This window comes from Triturus cristatus, chromosome 8, assembly GCF_964204655.1.
Source record: "Triturus cristatus chromosome 8, aTriCri1.1, whole genome shotgun sequence".
Taxonomy (NCBI): Eukaryota; Metazoa; Chordata; class Amphibia; order Caudata; family Salamandridae; genus Triturus; species Triturus cristatus.
In genome coordinates, this window is record NC_140591.1 from 1,049,843,850 (window position 1) to 1,049,862,384 (window position 18,535).

Below are 18,535 nucleotides of genomic sequence, written 5' to 3' on the forward strand. Positions count from 1 at the left end.
ACTATGGGGACAAAATAAAGTGCTTCCAGCGCTATAAGCAGGGTCCAGCAACAAAGTCCTGGCAAAGTTCAGGAAGGTAGGCAGGGGGCAAGGCTGGGCCAGGGGCCCTCCAGGCAGGAAGGCAGTCCCAAGTGGCGGTTCCTCCTGGCCTCCAGCAGCAGCAGCCCCCCCCTCAGATAGGATCCTGGAAGAGAACCTTTTACATGGGGTCACAGCCCCTTCTTATACACAGGTTTACCTTTGTTTCAAGGTGCAGGGGAGGGGCGAACCAGTTACAACTGGTTCCTGAGCACTTTGTTTTGCTCAGCCCCTCTCCCTATTCAGAGAGCAGGCCAGGGTCATCAGTCGCACTACAGGGGGCGGAGCCAGCATTGTGTGGGGAAAGCCCAGCCCTATTCAGGTCCTAGGTGTACTCCTCCCACCCCTCTGGCTGCCGATCTCCCCATTCACCACAGGGTGACTCCTCCTGACTCTGGAGATTCCCTAGCCCGTCACATGACCTCAGCCAGCCAATCACGTGACAGGCAGTCACTGCACATTTATGCCAGCATCTAGAAGTGGCACTTCCACACTAGCTACATGGACACCACACACATCATTGTGCAGCATTTCCTCACACGAGTCTGCACATACCAAACTCACACCTGCACTCCCCACGCATCAGGAACTACCAGAGACACATACATTCCCCCATGCATTCCTATGGGAGGGCAGGCCAACCTCACTACACGCACGCACTTTACCCTGGGACACCGCTGTAAAGTGCGCAGAAGCCAAAAATTACTAACACCAGGTCATAAGTAAAAGCAAAAAGTTTCAGCGGTGAACCTGCCAGAAGGGCCAAGTCCAACACAACACCCTTCCAGCCAAAACGCAGGGTAGACCAATCACCACCGTGATGGGCTTCCCTGCTTGGGGCGATAAAACACGGACGCAGGCCTGCAACGGCAGGGACACTCTCCGGTTTTACGCCACTCTGAATCCACGTGGTTCCCTCTGAAAAAACTCGGCGGACTAACTGGGCTACCCCACTGGTACTCCTCAGCTGTCCGCGGCCAGGACCAGGCCCTAGGCCATCCAGGTTCCACTGGTCCTTGCCTAACCACAGAGTGGGGGGTAGTAACCCCTGGCACATAGCAACCATTCTCCACTCTACCCCTCATCAGGGCAGTTCTAAACTGCCACTGATCCTCCAGCCTAGGGTCTGAACCCTCAAGCTGACCAAAAGTCATGGGCGAGGCTCTCCTTCCCCTACCTCTTCTTCTAGGGTTCTGTCCTCTCTTCCTCTGAGAGGCACCCTCATAACGCAATTCACCCACCAACTCAGGACCTCTTCCTGAGAACTGGTCTCCCAACCTAGGGTTTAACCCCTCAGGTTGCACCGGGGTCATAGGCGAGGACTCCCTCCCTCTGCACCCCCTTCCAGAGTCCTGCTCCCTACCAACTGGGGCGGTGCCTCTGAAAACGAACCGGTCAGGACACTGGTTACAGTCATCCTACCCTTCAGGTCAGGCTGATCCTGAACCTGGCCTCCCAACCTCTGGACTAGAACCTTTGGTGGAATAATTGCCTGGCACTCTGGGGATTCACACGCCATCCCCTTGATGCTGACACATGACCCATGTGTCGTGTGACTGTCTGTCTGGCGCAGATCTCCCGTCCCCTGTCCACCTGACAGTGCGTGAAGATCCCCCAGAACAGAAGTGGCGCCACCCGGGTCCCCCCAAGAAGATCTAGCCCAACTTGCTGGTTCCTGGTCCACTGGTGCATCCACTGGGAAACTCATCCCCCAATCAATACTCACGCTGGACTCCTGTACCCTCCCTACCGGAGCTGTACTGCCAGACTCTAGAACCACAGGAGCTCTGTTTACAGGCGCTCCAGGTCCTCTACTCACTAGGAGATCTTCCTCAAATGGACTAACAGGACAGCCTAGGTCCCCAACCTGGTGTTCCCTCAAGAAACCATCCAAGTCTTGAGGCAGGGCTTCGTGCGTCTGGGGACCCTCGGTCACCCTCTTACTCCTTCTCCACTGAGCCAGGCAGTGAGCCCCTACACCCTCCTCGCTATCCTGGGACCTAGCTGGGCTACACTGAGCCTCTTCCACCACGCTGGGCTGGAAGATACCTGAACCACTACTTTTGGAGTCACTCCCTAATGACTCTAGAGAACCTCTAGCACTTTCCCAGCGCTCTGCTTCATCCGCAAGCTCAAATGGCTCAGACAATCCACACCCCAACAGGTGTTGGCGCAACCCCGGCACACAACAACTGAGCAGGTGTTTGTCAGGACCTACTATTGCACCTTTCTAACTTGCACAGGAGCAGAATGGCGAATGGTTCAAATGCCCTTCTCAGAACACTCCCTGTATGAATCTCAATCTCATCACAGGTAAGTTCCTAAGGGGGGAAAGGGGAATGGGACAAGAAGAGATTGCTCCAAGGCCTGCCTGCTGCTTCGAGAGTTCCTTTTGGTCTTCTTACAGGTCTGCCAACAGTAACAACAAGGTAACTTACTTCTGACTGGTTTTCCTCCTAACAGCTTCCCACCTCCCCTAGTCCCTTATCTTACCAGGGTGCCTTTGGATGCTTGCTACTCTTCTCACTTCTCTATTCCATCTAGCTTGGAGGAGAAGTCTTCACTCTATTCTCTTCTTTCTAGGAGGTCGTGCTGCTCAAGATCGCCTCATCGCCTTTCACAGAAAAGAATAGGAACAAGGTAGATTAATCGTGCCGTTAATTGTTTTAAGGCATGTACCTTCCCTCTCTCACTCTCTCTCTGTTACTTACTTAATTAGAGAATGAGTGACTGACTTTCACGATGAGGGGAATTCAGGTGTTCTTCTCTCAGCTGCTTCAGTGAAGTGCACAGTAGAATGTTGACACACACTTCACGAGGTGTCAGAACTCTTAGGAGACTAGACCGCTAACAGCAGAGTGCTGCAGCAGTATGGACATGTTGGCAGCCATCTTAGAATTTCATCGGTGCCAACATGCCCCCCAGCTTAGTGGATTGCAAGGCTTTTGATAATCTTGTGAAAGGGAGATAGACGCCAGAAAGGCGTTACCAGGAGGAAACCTCTTGTGGGTCCTGACAGTGTTCTTTGAGAACCAGATCAAACAGTTTACCAAAATCAGATTCTACGGGAACTCTTATCCAATCAAACAGTGCATCCTCACATTCATCCACAAACTCCTCCCAAGACTGGTGAGACAGTTTCCTACTGCCCCTGAATATCAACCTTAACTCCTCCTCCTGGGAAACAGGTACCAGACTGGGGGAACTGGGGCTGGGATTTCCTACACTGAAATCTATATAGCTGCCACCACTGGACTCAACCCTCCCTGGGGAGCCCAGAAAACTAAGACGGCGCACAGGGGATAGTCTACCCTCCAGAGCTGATTTCTCCCTGGTGAAGGCCCTCTCAGCCTCCTCTATCCTCTCCTGCGCTAAGACCCTCTCAGTCTCAAACTTTTTCTCCTCCACATTCAGCTGCGCCATCTCCTTGGCATGCTCTTACCTGAGCTTCTCCATGGCTAGCTGATGCTCCCTTTCTTCCCTCCTATCTACCCACTCCTCTGGGGACAGGGAAATGGATGGGGTGCTGCTCCTGACACTGGACCCAGCAAGGGACTCCCTATCTATGGGGTCTTCACTATCTACTGGTGACCCTGTCAGGTCACTTTCTTCCTCCTCCTCAGATTCCTCAGGGCTCCCCTCAGACCCACCACCCTCTTGGCGTGTGGCCAGGGCCCTATCTTCCTCACTGCGCTCACGTTCCCATTCATCCTTTTGCCATAGGATCAGGTTGTCCCTCAGTTTGGACTGGGTGTCTGACTCACCCACCTCTATGTCTCTCTCTTCACAGAACCTGACCAACTCTAACATACTGTATCTAAACAGACCACAGAAATTAAAAGCTGGCTCCATTTTGGCGGACGTTCTTGAGAAAAGATTACACAGGGAACCTAGGGGTCTGAGCTTAACACAGGAGTACACAATTCACAAAGGATTCAGCAAGCTCTCTATCCCAGAGAACTCACACTCACTGTCTAGTGCCACACACCATTCATCCACACACAACCCCCCCCTCGGACTGGTAAGGCAGTTTCTACCACCCCTGATTCCTCAACCTGACCACACGTGACACAGGTACCAAACTCTGGGCGCAGGGCGGGGGACAAATGTACTGGACACAATTACACAATGATACCTTCAGGAGAAGAAATGATGGAACTTCAAAAACAATAATCCCCAAAATGTGATTATCTAAAATGTAGACTTTTGTGGTGCAGCCAGTTGCTGCTGCGGTACAGCGCAAACGCAATTCCTATCCCACCGCTGATCACCAATGTTAGAAATGGGATTTCTGGTTGGCTAGGGCTTGCGCCAAAGCCAGGCAGAAACCACCACTCTAGTCAGGGCTGGGGAGTTACACGCCAAAGATAACCGCTGCTCACCCCCTTGGTAGCTTGGCACGAGCAGTCAGGCTTATCCCGGAGGCAATGTGTAAAGCGTTTGCGAACGCACCCAGCAAGAACACCCAAGGCCCACCACAAAAGAAACTCCACACAAGGTATTATATAAAAATAGCCTTTGTATTATACCAAAACACATGAGATAAAAACACACACTTTACAATGTGCCAACAGGCACGGGCAGAATTTACAGGGGATATGTACAAGACAGGGCCACCTGGACCACTGTCAGGAATCAGCACTTCTAGAACTAGCACTTAGAATATCACTTAGAACATAGAATGTAAATCACTGTAGCACACAACCAGTAACTACTGGTAAATGTTAAGTACCACCTACGCAACCCTAACCACCTTAGGAGAATATTGGGCAGGGAACCAGGACCTCACTAGCACCACCTGTACTAGGAGAAAAAACAACCACCTAAGTATCACAATACCTGTAGAGGTATAAGCACATTACACATGATGCACCACAACACATTCAGAGGTGTAGGGAAGGAAAACACATGATGCATAACATACATTCAGCGGTGTAAAAACAAGGCACATGATGCATAAAAACACATTCAGAGGTGCAGGAAAACACAATTGCGCCAAACTGACATAAGTCACCACCTGTGACTGTCCATAGGCCAACTGGCCTTGTTGGGGCTAGGACGCCCTGTGTCCCAGTGTCAGGGGCCTAAACGGAGCAGCTGCCCACGAAGTGCTGGGCAGCTGTAGAACAATGATGGGGCCAACGCTGGAGCCTTGCAGGCTCTGGCCAACTGACTGTCCCCTGAGCCCCTCTGGGCTCTTAACAAAGGACTGGCCCCTTGGAGCCTCACTGGGCTCAAACAACAATAAATGCCCCCTAGAGCCTCCGTGGCTCAAGAACAAGGTGCCCCCGTCGTTGGAGTCCCTCTGGACTCTGAGCAAGACAAAAATGCCCCCAACGGTGGAGCGGCCCGCTGCCTTCCGGGGCCGCTCTTAGCACAAAAAGAATTGCCCCCGTATGCGTTAGAGTCCTGCTCGGGGGACTCGTGACAACCAATTTGCCCCGCTGAGCGTGTGAGCGCACTCGCGCTCGGAGCAAACAATGCCGGCCCTAACACAGCACCTCTCCTCCCCACCCTACCGCCTCGACTCACCGGCTTGTAGCTGGGGGGAAGGTTCTTCATGGCGAAGGTAGCGGCAGTCTTTCTCCTGCGGTGCAGGCAGGACGGTGCCCTTTAGCGAGGAGCCCTCTTCACCGGAGCTCTTCCCTTGGGGAGCCTCCGAGGCTCCAGGCACACCGGACTCTTCACGGCGGTCTTCACCCGGGCCCCCTCCTGGGACCCGGGACTGAAATGCGGAGCCTACCGGCTCCCAACCTGATGGCAGCACGTCCCAGTGCGGGGTGGGCTCCCGCCTGGGTCTGGGGACACGGCGCTTTCGTCGCAGGAGCGGCGGCCCTGGAGGTTTTGGGCACCTGCAGCACGGGGTAGGCTCCCATGAGGACTACCGCATCGGCGGTTGGGCACCCGATAATTAAATAATTAAATAGGCGGGGTGGGCTCCTGCCAACAAGCGCCCTCGATACACAGCGCTCCTTGCGCTCAATGGAATTTAAAGCGCGCCCTGCGCTCAATACGGATAAAGCGCTTCCAGGCGCTAGAGGAAAAGCGCCCCCAGGCACTATGGGGACAAAATAAAGCGCTCCCAGCGCTATAAGCAAGGTCCAGCAACAAAGTCCTGGCAAAGTTCAGGAAGGTAGGCAGGGGGCAAGGCTGGGCCAGGGGCCAGCTCACTGGGACCTCCAGGCAGGAAGGCAGTCCCAAGTGGCGGTTCCTCCTGGCCTCCACCAGCAGCAGCCCCCCCTCAGATAGGATCCTGGAAGAGAACCTTTTGCATGGGGTCACAGCCCCTTCTTATACACAGGTTTACCTTTGTTTCAAGGTGCAGGGGAGGGGCGAACCAGTTACAACTGGTTCCTGAGCACTTTGTTTTGCTCAGCCCCTCTCCCTATTCAGAGAACAGGCCAGGGTCATCAGTCGCACCACAGGAGGCGGAGCCAGCATTGTGTGGGGAAAGCCCAGCCCTATTCTGGTCCTAGGTGTACTCCTCCCACCCATCTGGCTGCTGATCTCCCCATTCACCACTGGGTGACTCATCCTGACTCTGGGGATTCCCTAGCCCATCACATGACCTCAGCCAGCCAATCACGCGACAGGCAGTCACTGCACATTTATGCCAGCGTCTAGAAGTGGCACTTCCACACTAGCTACATGGACACCGCACACATCATTGCGCAGCATTTCCTCACACGAGTCCGCACATACCAAACTCGCACCTGCACTCCCCACGCATCAGGAACTACCAGGGACACATACATTCCCCCATGGATTCCTATGGGAGGGCAGGCCAACCTCCCTACACGCACGCACTTTACCCTGGGACACCGCGGTAAAGTGCGCAGAAGCCAAAATTTACTAACACCAGGTCATAAGTAAAAGCGAAAAGTTTCAGGAGTGAACCTGCCAGAAGGGCCAAGTCCAACAATGGTTTAGATATTTTTGATGAAGCATTTTTTTGTTGGAGTTGAGTAATATTATCCATGATGTTGGAGATGGTCGAATTGCATGCATCGGTGAGTGATTACACCTCAACCATGTCAACTTGGGAGGAGAGGGCAGATTTACAGTGGACAGCTAGTTCGTCAGAGTTTATTGCTCTTAGGTCCCTTTTCCATATCTTTGATTTCAAAGGTTGTGCCTTCCTCATCAACACTTCCCTGTTAATATGAAAGAGGATACTGTGGTGGTCAGACCAGTCACACGGGGTAATGGAATCAATGGTGATAGTCTGCCCTTTTGAGATGATGAGGTCTAAGGTTTCTCCTTTAATATGAGTTGGTTGGTCACAGTGCTGAATCAGTTCTTGATCATTTAAGAGAGTTTGAATGCAAGATACAGCGGGATCGTTGGGATTAGACCAATGAAAGTTGAAATCACCAAGGAAGATTTGGGACACTGCTGAGTCAACATTAGAGATGATTTCCATTAGCTGCTCAATGAAAGGGAGGTTGTCTCCCAGGGGGTGGTAAAAGGTGTGAAGTTTGCAAACTGGTAGGTTCATGCTTGATATACTGAGACAGAGGTATTCACAGGAGGAGGGTGTCGCGGAATCTAAGTGAGAAATCAAGAGTGAGTTCCTGTGAATACAGAGGAAGGGGTGGGGGAGAAGCGAGCAGCGTCAGGGCACTTCGGTGTAAGCCTGTTGGGACCTGTGAGGGGGATCGATGCCCAGACTCTATCTAGTATGTGGCAAAGTTATAGGGATGGGGAAGGGGACGTCATATGTTAAAGGGGAAGACTGTAGGACTTGAGGGAGCCTCTCCATTTGAGAGTCATGTTGTATCGGACTGACAGTCGGTGAGGAGATTGAGCCCATAGAACAGTCAACCAGCTGAGAAGGTGTTCTAGTGAGTTGACATAATCCGACTAGGGACAAGGTTGCTATGAGATCAGCAAGAGGAGGTATGGGGTTAAGGGAGAGTGGGGTACTCACAACTGTTGAGGGGAGAGTACTGGTTAAGCCCAGCAGGGATGTGGTGGTTGAACTGGGGTCAGTGGCTTTGTGGTTAACCGCTTTTCTGAGAGTTGGCTACAAATTGGCCATCTTAGCTAAATTGATGTTAGAGGCTTGGATTAGGATGATACCGTTATTGGGGAGGGTGATAGTGGTGGTGGCTTTGAGAGTGGACAAGGGAGATGTTGTTAGTTTGAGGCCATGTGCAAATTTCTTAGATCCGGTTATTCGAAGCATGGAGTAGAGCACAGTTCGCCAGCAAGCCCGTTTTCTAGTATAGAAGATAAGGTCATTAACCAGAGAACCTTTGTTGGTGCAGAAGTAGTGGTTTCAGATTACGGTTTCTGGTCTAGCTTTGAGTATGTGATGTTTGTATTACTTTGCCGCATTCTTGGAGAGGTCAGGTGGGTAATTAATGAAAAAGGCGTTGGAACCATTGGGGTCGGGACTTATCTCCATTGTGAAAAAGAGTCCTAATTGGAAGCCCAGAAGAGGAGAATCAGAGGGTGGGAGAACACAACATCAATCCTGGGTCTCTTAGAGGAAGTGTAAGGGGGGGTAATGGTAGCACCTTGTGAGGCGCAGAGATCTTGCTGTGCAATGTCAATGACTAGGGCCCAAAATTCCCTTCAATCATGGCATCCCTTAACTCGTCTCAGCTCTAAAGACTTGCACTGGATGGAAGATGTAGGTGGGGAGCAGAAGGAGGTCTACTCTGCGTCCTGGGCACAAGACTACAATTAAATATGAAGGGAACCCGAGAGGCGCCATTATAAGGCCATGAAGTAGGGCCCCAGGTCTTCTGCAATCGACGTGGGAATGAACTAAAAGAATCCCCCCCGTGAAGAGATCAGTTGCGTGATGGAGTGCTCCTAAGGGTATGCAGTCTTAGCATCAAGCCCATTAAGGCAATTCGTTTCCAAAGACACTATCTGTCAATGTGTGCTTGGCAAAAGAAACCCCTAATAAGATGATCAAATGTGTAGTGGGACATTCCATATTAAATGAAAGGAGCTGCCACAGCACTATACATTACAAGCAAGGATTACCACTCCAGATATAGCTAGAGAGGGAACAGTAATTACGAAAAATTTGAAAAGCCGCCATTTTAAAGTCAAGCAATGACAGGCTAATACGATGTCATCGTATTTCCGCCATTTTAAAGTCAGGCGGTGTTCATCAATCAGGACACATGTATTTGAGGAAGCTGTAGCTGATTACCGCATTCAAGCAACAAAGCTGGCCATGTGAACCCGGCGCCGCACTGAAATGTTGGAACTTAGGGCGGGCCACTCCCGATATAGCTAGAGAGGGAACAGTAATTACAAAAAATTTGAAAAGCCGCCATTTTAAAGTCAGGCAATGACAGGCCAATACGATGTCATTGTATTTCGGCCATTTTAAAGTCAAGGAATTGTTTAACAAGCAGGACAAATGTATTTGAGAAAGCTGTTGCTGATTACCTCTTTCAAGCAACAAAGCTTGCCATGTGATCCCAGCGCCGCACTGAAACGTTGGTACTTAGAGCGGGAATCTAAGCCGAGGATGCTTGTTGCAAGGAGGGCCGCCACGAGAGGCACTGGCATCCGGGGGTCCAAAAAGCAAGGCCGTCTCTGGGGATCATCACATCAGGCTGCCACACTCCTTGCAAGACCCAGGCGAAGTAGAGGCAGCAAAGAGCCCGATGCCGAAGGAGAAATGTCATCGGTGACCATTGCCGAGCAACCTGGCTCAAGGCGGATCAGAGCGGTAACATCTACAGAAGCAACAAAAATGGCTTCGGATCCCAAAAAGGAGCCGGTACCCCAAGCCCCCTGTTGGCAACAGGCAAGCTATCGGTCGTTCGGGAGCGGCGGAGAAGGGCCCACCGAATAAGGCGCGGATGGGGGGCTCCAGTCGGGTCCTCGTGGACGTAGATCATCAGTCGCAGGCAGGAACACGATGCAAACACCATTGGGCAGCAGGCAAGTCAATGCGAATGGCGCCTGTCCAGAGAGTCGCCCACTGGCACCAGGAGAAACACTGACCTTTGGAGGCATGTGGTACGGGATCGGAGGAGCCGGCCACGGCAGAATCCAAGGGCTCGCTGCAATTATAAATCTGTCCTACTTCCACGGACTGGTCCCGGAGCTACGACGAGCAGTCCTTGTGTCCATGCTGCGTAGGCATGGACCTGAGCAGCCGCGGTGATCGATCCTGCCGGTGAGTATAGGACCAATTCAGCTTCAACTTTGTGCCTCGGTGGGGGTGCGCCGTCTGATCCAAGGGCATGCGGGGATGAGGGCCGGTGAGACGGTTTATATGGGGATAACTACCAAATTGGTAATCCCCAAACCAGGAGCTCCTCGAGAGGCACCTACTCGGCGGCCATCTTGCTGCTCTCACGTAATCAAAGTAGTCAGGACTACATGCTCTCACATAAACAAAGTAGTCAGGATTACATTCCCCAGCATGCCTATCTTGTTGCACAGTCCCAAGGCAATCACGTCATTGGTACACAGGAGCGACTGCATTAAAAAGGACGCACAACCAGCAGGTGATTCTAACGGTGGCAGACGTAGCGGCAAGACGTAGGCAGGATGGAGGTGCTAGATCTTTGATGAAGTAAGTCATTTTGATTGGGGTAGTGTGTGAGCTTGATAACGGGCCAACTACTGAAGTGACACCCAGTCGAGATACTCTAGAAGGGAGTGCATGGTATAATAAAGACGGCACACCGCGTGTCCCACAATACTGTGTTTTGACAAAATAGCGCATAAGAATTGTAACAAAGGGCATCAAAAACAATCTCTGCTAAGACCAATGACCTGCATTTTAGAGGGGCAACCTACTCTCTGGCAAGCGGAGCACAATCCAAATTGAGATCGCATATATGAGGTGAAGCTGACATTTGGGTCCGTTCATCGGTTCAGAATACAGCTTAATGCACTAAGGCATTCTACCCAGGATACCAATAACTTGAGATTATTTTTATACTAGATAAGTGTGTTTCCAAAACACATAGTAAACGCCATGTATACTCAGAGAATGTAACCAATGAGCGTTTACTTTGAAGGAGGGGCTACCATCATACATTGAGAAAGTAGGTCAGCGCACAGAATAACAGGCTTTACCTGCCTTCCTTCCAGAATAAGAGTGGCACACGTGACCTTTCTTTTTCGTTTCCTCTCCTCCGTCTTTAAAAACAGTGGGGAATATTCTCAAGAACATGTGATAACTACCACAATGTATCTTAACGCAACTCTATACTTCTCAGTCTATCGCAGGAAAATAACTCCGTGTGATAACTACCACAATGTAGCTTAACGCAACTCTACACATCTCAGTCTATCGCAGGAAAATAACTCTGTGTTAAAATGTTATTCTCAATACGGCGACACCATGTGATAGACCCACAATAACGTGTCAAATGAACGCGTTAAAATCAATGTGATGCCGCAAAAATTCGAAACACCAATGCAAAAAAAGCGGCCATGACACCAGTCGCCATACAAAAATCAGCGAAAACCAGCCACAGGCCTGCAATCCCCATGTGTCATGCGGGAAAATGCACTATAAAAGTTTTTTTTAAAAACATACATAGGCCAAACAACAGCGCAGCACAATGGAGTCAGCCGGAGCAAGTGCAGAGGACAACCAGAACCCCACATGCCCCCCGGAGGACCAGCTTGGAAGAAAAGGTTCAGTCCACAGGAAAACAGGACCCTGATAACCGAGGTGATAGAACACCATCAACTACTGTACGTCACCTCCACTGTGTCACTGGCAACTAAAAATGGAATATGGCAGACCATCGTGGACAAGGTGAATGCAGTCAGAGTGCTGAAGAGGACAATTGAAGAGGTCAATAGGCGCTGGAATGATGTCAAGCGCAACATCAAGCAGAAACTCGCAAACAACCGGGAGGCAGCAATGCAGACTGGAGGTGGGAGTCCAGCGCCATAGGAAGAGCTGGACGAGATGGAGGAAATGGTGTCCACAGTCATCAGTGGGTCGACGGTGGCAGGAGTCGGGGACCGGACACTGATCAACATGACTGTGAGAAGTTGGCTTGATATATTCTGTCCACTTGTTATAGTGGGCACCCTGTATCAGTCCAAACAACCCCTTATTGGTTATAGGTTAAAGACAACCTTTATTGAAAGCTATCCTAGTGGTAGCTATGGAGAGCAGCCTTCAGGCTAAGTCTTGAAGGAATGTAAAGCAGCTTTTTTTACCAGTCTATAATCTCTTAAATTCCTAAATGAAAGATATCCACACCAGATATATATATAAAATATATGTATTTATTACTAAACCCACCCTCCTAGTCTCTTTATGAGACTAGAGGTCAAAACACATAAGTTACACTTCAATAATCACAGTAAAATAGCACAAATACACGTCAGGCCCTAGGGGCGAGCCAAACCATATACTAAAATAGTGGTATAAGAACCACGACTTAACTAGACACAAGGCCTAGAGCCTGTAGATTTGATGGGACCCCAAGGAACCACACAAGGTAGTGACACAGGGGACAAACGGGGGCTGTGTGCAGTGTGTGAACACAGTCGCATGCTCCCTTTAGCTTTAAGGGGAAAGTCGCGGATAGATTTTTAAAGATTAGGGACACTTAGAATTGAGTCAGGACCAAACCCTTTTGAACTAACACCCACAGGAGCACCAGAGTACTCGTGTTACCTCACCCTGGGAAGCCGGGTGCATAGGTGTCTTTTGGTGTCGGTCGCGTCGTCGATTTCACTGGAAGCTGGCGAAGAAGCGCTGCTGCCGTGAAGATGCGAAGTGTCCGAAGAGATCCAAGCCTGGATCGAAGATGAGAAGAACCTGAAAGCAGAGGGGACAGAGTCTGGGTCACTAGCCAGTGACCACGAAGGCGATAAGCAGATGCCCACCGATGTCGGGTGATTTCAGGTAAAAGGGGTGAAGCTTGACTCTTCAGCCACGAGGACCAGGAGGCATCAAGGACAACCAGGAGCTGGATTCAAGCTGTCCCACAAAAGATGTCGAGTGCTGCAGTGTCGGTGCCCGGATTGGACACAACAAGCCTTGGCAACAGCAACCCACGCAGAAGCGAGAAAGATGCTTCAGTGCAGATCAGCAAGGTCTGTGGGACTCACCACCTGGTAGGGAGTCAGGGCATGTCTGAAGCAACCAGGAAAGCCCAAGGAAATTCAAAGTTACCCCCTCAGGGAGCCACCAGTCAATGCGAAGGGACCTCAAGACAAAACACAAAATGGCGGCCCATGGGTCACTCGGAGTGACTGGTCCAACAATCTTCAGTGGATTCAGTGCTCGAGGTGGGGGCTACAAATTAGCCCAAGCATGACTTCAAGAGACATCGAGAAGTCAATGCACTTGCAAAAGTGCACGGTGACCAGGAGTTACGGTTCCACGCTACTCACGAGGGCTGTGGGGCTCAGCTTTGCTGGGGACTCGGGTAGGCCTGTGAGATGTCTGGAAATTCTCTTCCTGTGCTGCAAATACTTCAGAATCCGGTGGGAGCTTTGGAAATGCAGACTGGCAAATTGCTTCATTGGTGCCTGCCAAGCAGGGGAGGCACTCCTTGACCCCAGGGAGATTTCTTCAGTCCTCTGATCTTTAGCAGAGCATTGAAGGTCCAGGATTTGGCTTCAGAGTTTCGTCCAGGGTAATCTAAAGTTCTGGTTACAGAGGTTCCTTACTTATACCTAAGGAAGGGGTTGAACTAGCTCTGGGGACCCATCTATGGGAGGGTTTGGAAAGAGGGGTGGCTACACCCATTTCCTTTGTCCAGTTTCATGTCAGCGCAGGGGCTGGAAGCCCCTGAACCGGTTTGAGCTGGACTATGCACAGGGACACCAAATGTGCCCCCAGTGCAGGACTTCAAAGCACTCAGAGAGTGCTCCCACCCAGCCCCAATACATAACAGCCTGTCTGGGAGGTGGTTACAGCTCCCTGTGACAGGAAACCTATTGTCCAGGCCTCCCCTGCTGAAGTTTCAGTCAGCAGCAGGAGGCCAGACCCGTGTTTGTGGCTGCAGCATCCATTTTGTGATGCCAGGGCTCTATTAAGTTTCAACCGGGTAAGCCAGTACTGCCATGTATCTCCCTCTAGAAGGGTGGGATCATATTCCCAAACCAGTTACTGGTGTGGGGGTATGACTCTGATTCCAAGATGTTTGACACCAAACACGACTTGTTTCCGTGCAGCCAGTCCAAAGTTAGCATTTACTTTTTGGTTATAATGCACTTAAGAGTATGTGGTCAGGCTGCACTACAAACAGCATCAGAGAAGGGTCTCTGAATGCTGCAGAGGGGCTTTGCTTAAGCAGGGGCACCCTCTCACATAAGAACCAAGCACTCTGCCTTCAGGATTGATAAGGCCTGCCATAGGAGTGACTTATAGTTTTATATGTGTGTGTTTATGTAGTGATAGAGGTAACCTATAACCCAGTAAGGGGTGCATGCACCACCTTACCAAGGCTGCAGTAGCAGAACTGTGATGTCATTTTGGGTGGCTTTCCAGGGGTGGCATAATACAGTCTTCAACCCCTGGTAGGCCTCTGGGGTACCTATGCCTTGGGTACATAGTATACCATATACTAGGGACTTATAAGGGCACCTCAGATCCAATCTGTAATGTACCTAAAGTACATGGAATCATTTTAGAGAGGAAGCAGCTAGGCTGGGGCCCTGAATAGCAGGGTCCCAGTCAGACTAAAGTTGAAAAACAGTGAAACACCAGCAAAAAGGGGGGGAATACATGTGAAGCAAATCCTACTCTCCTACAGTGACCGGACACAACAGCAACAGGGTGAGTAACAACCAGGGACTGTGGGGATGGGACAGATGGGCACAATGGCACACATGCACAATTAAGCATAGCACATCTGCGGACAAACCATGCCCCAGACTCCTAACTCCCACCAAGAGCCCAATGTACCCAAGTCCGCAACATCCCAGCACTGTATAAGCACCGAAGCCAGAGGCACACATCAAGTAAGGGCCAAGGGGCAGCCAAATCAGAGCTGCAGGGGTGACTCCCCCAAAAATAGGCACATACATTACATGCAGAGCACATCAACATTGACAATGATGTGGTACAAACCGCAACACGTCCACAACAGAATAGAGGACACAACTGGTGCCGCATGTGCGTAGAAACTGGCCAATCACATTGGCATTGCAGGGAACTGTGAGTTCACAATGTACAAGTACAAACACACATACATGTTTACATTGAGACTGCATTACAGTGTACATGTTGACTGTTTGGGGGGAGCTGCCTAATTGATGCGGGACAGTGGACATTCCGACTACAGCACGGAACATATATGTGAACACAATGATAAATTGCATCTCCCCTTCACATTGCAGAGGGAAATCCAATACTTCCTGCAGAGCAGTCCGAACCTCTCTTCTTTGATGACGAAGAGGACCACCACACCTTCGACTCCGAAACCCTCCAACAGCTCATGGAGAGCCTCTGCAGCCCATTTCCAGGAGCAGGGCAGCCCAGCTGCTATGAGCAGAACCCACCCCATGCACAGAACACACAGCAGGCAGCACCCACCACCATGGCTGCCTCCCAGGACCTCCACGATGAACACATGGCCTTCCAACGCCGTGTTTTGGGGTGCCAGGAGAAGCAGGCTGAACAGGTGCAGGTGGGTTTCGCCCACATGGCAGACTAACTAGATGCCATACGTGGGTGTCTAAGTCCCATCAGGGCCACTCACAGTCCCTAATGGAGACCCACAGTCCGCTCCATGCTCTCCAACGAACCATGGCTGACATCACTAGAGTCCTGACTCTGCGACAAGAACAACTGTCTAGTCAGAGTGCCTCCAGCGATCTCGCCCGGGAGTTGGGACTCATGCGGAGACTCATGGAGAACATAAAGCGGATGCAGGCGGAAAGAGTGCCTGCCACAGATGTACACCAGCGAGAGGTCGCTGGGTCCCTCAATGCCATAAAGACGCTCCTCATGGCATTGCTGCCACAAGCTTGACATCACTGTGGTGAATGATAAACTTAGCACCAGCGTTCATCACAAGCCCACTGACAAAAACTCCTTATTACACTACCAGTCGTACCACCCCAGAGCTCTAAGGGACAACCTCCGGGTTGGTCAGTTTCTGAGATATCGCAGAAACTGTTCCTCTACATCTGACTATTTACATCAATCAGAGGTTTTGAGCATGAAATTGGAACAACGTGCTTACCCTAAGAGAATCATCACCAGAGCCCGTAAAAGGGCTCACAATACACCTAGGGAGGCATTGCTTGAGAGGAATAAGAAGGAAGCAAGGGAGAGCTTGCCAGTAGTTCTGACATTTGACCCGTTGTCTAATAAGATCAGACAAATAATCAAGCGACACTGGTCATTGTTATCCACTAGTGATTTTCAGATGCCCCAGCCCAGATTCGCGTTTAAAAGGACTCAAAACCTTAAGGACAGACTGGTGCATACAAGACCTGCCCATGGTCAGAAGAATGTAAGCCTACCCCCAGGACACCATCCCTGTGGTAGCTGTTCAGTGTGCGAAGTGACGGAGAAAACAACTGAAATTACACTAGGTAGTGGGAGAACCTGGTTTCTCCGTCAGTTTACCAATTGCAATACATGCCATGTAATTTACAGACTGACATGTCCATGTGGACTACACTACATTGGTCTTACATCTAGAAAGGTCAAGGTACGCATACAGGAACACCTTAGTACGATCAGGGCCGGCAAGCTCACTACACGATTGGTACAACACTATAAAGATCAGCAACATCACTTTAGATCTTTGAAGTGGGTCATTCTGGAGAAAGTTTGTGGCGACATAGGTGAAATTGACAAGAGATTGGCTGTGAAGGAGGCCCGCTGGATCTATACTGAGAAGGGGGACACCATTGGTCTTAATGACCAAATTGAGTGGAACAAAGTGAGCAGATAGGTGGTCACTAACAAGCTGAGTATAACACCATGAAATTATGTCCGCACTATCTGCACTAATCCTTGATGTTCCATTTTTGGCACAAATAGTGGAGTCTTACCCATGACAGGTTAAGCTGCATGTTCCGAAATAATCTACTTGGGGTATACCTGCTCTCCAATGTGGTCACCTGGTGGCTTACGGGCCGTGTCTCTGTCCCTCCCTTGTTTTATTGTTGAGGGCGCTGTGTGTAATATGTGTATGGTTCACACATTCACGCATATGTGCTCCACTTTGCAGTCTGGAGGTTTCCTAATTTCATTAATCCTGAACTGATTTCCTCCTTCTATATTTATCTTTGGCAAGATGGCTGCCGCGTTGTTCATCTTGTAGTAGAGATCTGCTTGTCCCATTTGGTGGTGGTTGGTTGTGAGCAGGACCATGTCCTCGACATATGGGGTGCTAGCCCGCTGGATTCGGGCTTATGGCTTAAATCATATGGCATACTCTATAACCGCCCGTTGGTTGGGAATGATTGTTCCAGCAAGTTCTGAATTACTTGAAATCGGGACCTTAGACCACTTTAAGATGGCCGCTGCATTCCCCTCAGCATATCGAGACAATCCGGGTAACCGCGTAGTCTCGCGAGATGGCGCACGAGCCGTCCTTTGAAAACAGACACAGTCGCGCTGTTAGCTGTTCCAGTGTTGAGGTACCGCCTGGTTGTACAGTGACAGGGTAAGCTGGGGGTATATGAGCTATTGAGAAACAGCTGTCTGCATCCTCGGATGTTGCGTGGATGCTGCGGTATGTAAAGACCAAGGTTATTTTTAAGCGTGGCACGAATAAGAGGGGTGTCATCTTTGAAGCCAGTTCAGCTGTGTAAAAATGTTTGATGTGCTGACGTGATACATCAGAAATGAACGGTTTAATCGCTGAAAGGGCACATGGTTGAGTAGAACGATCAACCTGTTAGGTGAATGATCTATGAGAGATCGAGGAACAGTAAACATACAGAGACTGTGCCGGATTAGACTAGGTATATATGGTCTAAACATTTTTTCTACAGGTGCAGGCACCAACTACGGTTGTGCTTTGCAAAGCAGGAAGGCGATAGTAAAGAGTTTAGAACGCCCCTGCGACTGGTTGGTGGCTGGTATGTGGGCCCATAGCCCCAACTAGGTAATGAATTTAAGCTGATTACAATAACCATTTTTTGGATGGGCAGTGAATACATCCCTCGCCGAACTGATTAAGCTGTATGTTTGTCTATTTCAAGTCAAGTCAAATGATCTTTATTCGGAATTTGTGTTTGTCAGTCCTTTTTAAAGGTGTGTGTCCAGAGAAGGTGATCCTTGACCCCTTCTTGCCCTGATGAATTTGCCACAAATTTTATTGGCAATGAAACATGTTGGCCGTCATTACTAAGGTATGCAACATGCTGTGTTTTTAAATAGTGGGATAGACTCCTAACCAGAATAAAACAATTATTTGAGAGTCTATATACCCTCACCATTTTTTACTGTCTTTGTCTGCACAGTTTATGTGTCTCTTTGTTTTTTACACTACACCGTCTTGTGTTATGTGTTTTTTCACTGGACACT